General features: G+C 43.8%; 1 pseudogene; it reads left to right on the forward strand.

The window, feature by feature from the left end:
* LOC127905576 (ATP synthase subunit beta, chloroplastic-like) overlaps positions 1 to 4646 on the forward strand; it is a 5201-nt pseudogene extending 555 nt beyond the window's left edge.
* The last annotated feature ends 443 nt before the right edge of the window (positions 4647 to 5089 follow it).

The raw sequence follows: 5089 nt of genomic DNA on the forward strand, positions 1-5089 counted from the left end.
AAGCACAGGAAAGATCCGGCGCAGCTTCTTACCCCCTTATTTCTATTCCTTCGCCTCTTCCCGAGAACCTGAAACGGATTCGTGAACAACTGAAGCTTCTGCTTCCTCCCCGATGGTCCGGGCATTCACTCGCGTCTACGATTGTTGGGTCTTCATTCCTTCTTCCTTTCCTTGCTTCTTAACTACTCCAGTCTCTCTTAGCCCAGTCCTGAAACGGTAACTAGAGTTCTAGCATGAACTGGCTATCTTTCAAGACATGGTTGAAGAAAAGGCCAGCTACCCTGACTCCAACGGCGCCTACTCCTTCGCGAAAGCAGGGGATTCGGTCACAGGCTTCTCTAAGAGGATTCGTTATGAGAGAAAGAGAACTGCTCCTTCTTCTTGTCTTAGACAATCTCTCTGTCAACAAAAGCCATTTTGGTCACATTCATTCAACCATCAACCCCCGGGATCCTACCTTCTTTCTTTTCGTGTAGTGGGACTCCTTCTTCGTCAGTCAGAGACAGCAGCAGATAAGACAAGAGCGACAATCGCTAATGGTTCTGTTATACGAAACTTTCTTTACCCCGGGTATTTCTTCTCATTAGATCTCCTCTTTCTCCGATCTATCTCTGAGGAAGACTGGAGAATCCTGGTATTCCTTTCTTATTTTCCTTATTTTCTTTCTTCTTTGAAGACTTCCTGCTGTAGGGTAGGATTCTACTTTTATTCAAGAGATGGAACCCCCAGAAGGAAATTGGATAGGGCCAGCTACCCCTCTTTCTTTCCTTCGCCTAGGGGCTAGCTAAAGGGTAAGGCCTACTCTTTCTTTTCTTTCTATCCGCCTTGCCTCCGCCCAGCACAAGGATGGAACTAGTATAACTATCAAAGGCAGGATTTCTTGAATAATGGTTCCCTCGCATCTGGATTGTGAAACTAAACTCCAGTACTCAAGAAAGGACTGGATCGGGGAATTCCCCAACCCCGGATCTCATAAGCTAAAAGCCCAATAGTGAAGATCCTTAGACCAACGGTTCCATTCTTCTTGGTGGCTGCTCACGGGGCTTTCCCCTTGCTTAATTGGAAGGTTGTGCTCGACTAACTTCTCGCTTTCCTTCTTAAATGAATGGGCTTGTCAAGCTTTCGTCTCAATTCATATCTAGATTGAATTTCTACTTTTCTCTCCTACCAAAGCTGGTGGCCTCACCTTCTTCCTCTTATCTTATTCTATTTCATTTCGACAGGAAAAGCCGGGAGAATAGAATATGAGAAAGAAGAAAAGGAAGAAGTGAGACTATAACCAGAAATATAAGAAATATGAGAAAGAAGAGAAAAGAGCCTCTTTCTTTACTTTAGTCAGTGAGTGAATCATGAAAGCGGCGGGCCCAATGAACTCTCCAATCGTGCACCGAAATGGAGCCGGAGAGTCGGTAACCGTCAGATCGCCTACGATCCTATCTGACTAGAGTGAATGGGATATTGGACTATGCTTGGAGGGTCAAATCATGCTAGCAATATGTTTAACACATTTAATTCGTACTCGTCATTGATGTCACGGCCGGGAATCGAACCTGTGCGCCGCTCACTGCCTTTCCTACTAATCTAAGAGTTCAGTTTCAGACCGACAGGTTCTATCTAATTGCAGAACGTAGATAAAGAGAAGAGGAATCCAATTCCCTTTCCTTCTTTCTTGTCTATGGCACCCATCTGGCAAGGCCTAGCCGACCCGACATAATGTCATATACGAACAAGAACCATCCCGGTGGAGTTCTCGTATGGTACGAGAATACACCACTTGAAGCGGCCGAACGATTTCCAGCTTTTCCCTGGTCCGAGTGGCCCATATCAGCGCTCTACTTCTCCAATTTGACCTCGACCTCCGCCTTCGCCGGTTGACTGTCAGGCCTTTCGATCCCGAGACCCAGCCTACCAAGGGGCAGGGGTGGGCAGCGGTTGGGTTCCGACGGACATGGCTGTCCGACGGACTGCGACCCGAGCGTACCTCCGCGCTGAGTTATGGGGTCCTGACACACCTTGAATCGAGGAGCAGCTCCCGAATTGAATGAAGGCTTGCTGACGGTGAGTTCCCGCACCGTGACCTATGTGTTCGCCGCGGCATCGAGCAGCGACTAGGAGCGAATCCCTAGCTTGCTTCCTGGTCCCCGACTTATGAAGCATGTAGTGCCCGCCAAGCACTTAATCGGCGAGTCACATTTCAGGAATGGGATATTGTTCAGTGCCAGCTCATTAGCAAGCCCGTGACCGTATCTCCATAGCCTGGTCACGTGCGACCCGGTGATGATGTCGCTCTTCTAGTGGTCCGATTGGTCAGACAGAGGCCCCCCCTCCGTCGTCTTCCATCGTTCCTCCACTGGCACGAAGCCCGGGGACGTGGAGATTGCTCTACAGGCAGTAACAATCGGTTGGTACACTACAGACCCGGCATTAGCTTAGTAGGTCCCGCTCACGACCTGACGCCTTGGGACGTCCTCGAACGATGGATTGAAACAGGCCCGCTTATACCCGTACCGAGGTGAGATTCGGTTTGATTCCCGTTATACGCGATGTGACTCTTGTCCCCATGCCCGGGCATCACGAAGGAAGGGCTGCTGGATTCCACTTTTGATCAATAGGAAGAGGAGGAAAAAAAAAGCTTATGATGAGCATCTATTTGAGTCGATCATTTCCAAGATCTAATTCCAGTTTTTTTTTATGTAGTGGAAACGCCTTACAATCTGAAGTTTTACGCTTAAGGGAAGAAATGTTCTTGGTAAATGCAGGACTTGGGACCCCCAGAATTTGTATGCAAGATGAGCTTACAGGAGTGCCAATCAACCGAGCCACCAGGTTCACGAATAAAGTGGGATTCCTGGCCGGTGAATCACTGATCAAAGAGCGAGCAGCCACCTGGTTTAAGGATTTGGTGGGATCTACAGATGTAGTGGCCGGTGAACCGCTTCTTCTTCTTCCACGAAAATTCAGACAAAACCGAGCTTGGATGGAACTGAACAAGATTTGGCGAACGAAGAAAAAGAAAAAGGTCAAAGGCTTTATTTTAAAGAAAAAGGTCAAAGTCAAAGGCTTGAAAAGAAAAAGAGGTTATTTAGTACAAGTAGCCATCGCAGGTTTCATTACTTTTTGTAGACGAAATAAAATAAGGAAAAAGATATTGAATGATCGATTCACATTCACCATTAAGAGCATAAAAAGCAAAAGGACGAAGATTGTGTTGAAAAGCGGAAGATCAAACATTGATGAGCGTGACGAAAAAAAAAAGAAAATTATAAAATAATAATAATAGCTAGGTGTAAACCGATATGCTAAAATAAGAGATTAAAGGGATAGAAAAATCGTAAATCTAATTCAGGTTCGAATTCCATAGATAATATGGATAGTATTGTCTATAATGATAGACAAATGAAAGGCTTTCTGAAGCCTTTTTTTTATTCATTTACTTGATATTTTGAAAATGAGTTAGTTGAACTTATCACTCATTGAAATTGAAAAAAAGTAAACAATTGAATTGGATTCGTTGGAGGGTACCAACAAAATTGAGTGCTAACTCCCATTTCTTATTGAATTAATTAATCAACAACATTGCGAAAGCTCATGGGGGTGTATCCGTATTTTGCGGAGTAGGTGAACGTACTCGTGAAGGAAACGATCTTTACATGGAAATGAAAGAATCTGGAGTAATTAATGAAGAAAATATTGCAGAATCTAAAGTGGCTCTAGTCTATGGTCAGATGAACGAACCACCGGGAGCTCGTATGAGAGTTGGTTTGACTGCCCGCGGAATATTTCCGAGATGTTAATGAACAAGACGTACTTCTATTTATCGACAATATCTTCCGTTTCGTCCAAGCAGGATCCGAAGTATCCGCCTTATTGGGTTTCAGCCCTCTGCTGTGGGTTATCAACCCACCCTTAGTACCGAAATGGGTTCTTTACAAGAAAGAATTACTTCTACCAGGTCCATAACTTCTATTCAAGCAGTTTATGTACCTGCGGACGATTTAACCGACCCTGCTCCTGCCACGACATTTGCGCATTTAGATGCTACTACTGTACTATCAAGAGGATTAGCTGCTAAAGGTATCTATCCAGCAGTCGACCCTTTAGATTCAACATCAACTATGCTCCAACCTCAGATCGTTGGCGAGGAACATTATGAAACTGCGCAAAGAGTTAAGCAAACTTTACAACGTTACAAAGAACTTCAAGACATTATAGCTATCCGGACGAATTATCCGAAGAGGATCGCTTAACTGTAGCAAGAGCACGAAAAATTGAGCGTTTCTTATCACAACCCTTTTTCGTAGCCGAAGTATTTACCGGTTCTCCGGGAAAATATGTCGGTCTAGCAGAAACAATTAGAGGGTTTAAATTGATCCTTTCCGGAGAATTAGATAGTCTTCCTGAACAGGCCTTTTATTTGGTAGGTAACATTGATGAAGCTACTGCGAAGGCTACGAACTTAGAAATGGAGAACAACTTGAAGAAATGATCTTAAGTCTTTGTGTATTGACCCCGAATCGAATTGTTTGGGATTCAGAAGTGAAAGAAATCATTTTATCTACTAATAGTGGGCAAATTGGTGTATTACCTAATCACGCGCCTATTGCCACAGCCGTTGATATCGGTATTTTGAGAATACGCCTTAATGACCAATGGTTAACGATGGCTCTGATGGGCGGTTTTGCTAGAATAGGCAATAATGAGGTTACTGTTTTAGTAAATGATGCGGAGAAGGGGAGTGACATTGATCCACAAGAAGCTCAGCAAACTCTTGAAATAGCAGAAGCTAACTTGAGGAAAGCGGAAGGCAAGAGACAAATAATCGAGGCAAATCTAGCTCTCAGACGAGCTAGAGCACGAGTAGAGGCTATCAATGTGATTTCGTAACTATAACCAGTTGGCGGTGCGCCCGAATAATCAAAAAAAACTTCTGTATAAACAGAACTTCTGTTTATACACCTTATTTTTTTATTCTGCCAATTGAATAGAATCATAAATGGAATCGGATTCTATCTAATACAACGAAAAATTTTTAAATTCAAAAATGAAATAGAGAAATAGAATGGAATGGAAAAGATCAAAAATCAATAAA

This window comes from Populus trichocarpa, chromosome 7 (genome assembly GCF_000002775.5).
Source record: "Populus trichocarpa isolate Nisqually-1 chromosome 7, P.trichocarpa_v4.1, whole genome shotgun sequence".
NCBI classification, from domain to species: Eukaryota; Viridiplantae; Streptophyta; class Magnoliopsida; order Malpighiales; family Salicaceae; genus Populus; species Populus trichocarpa.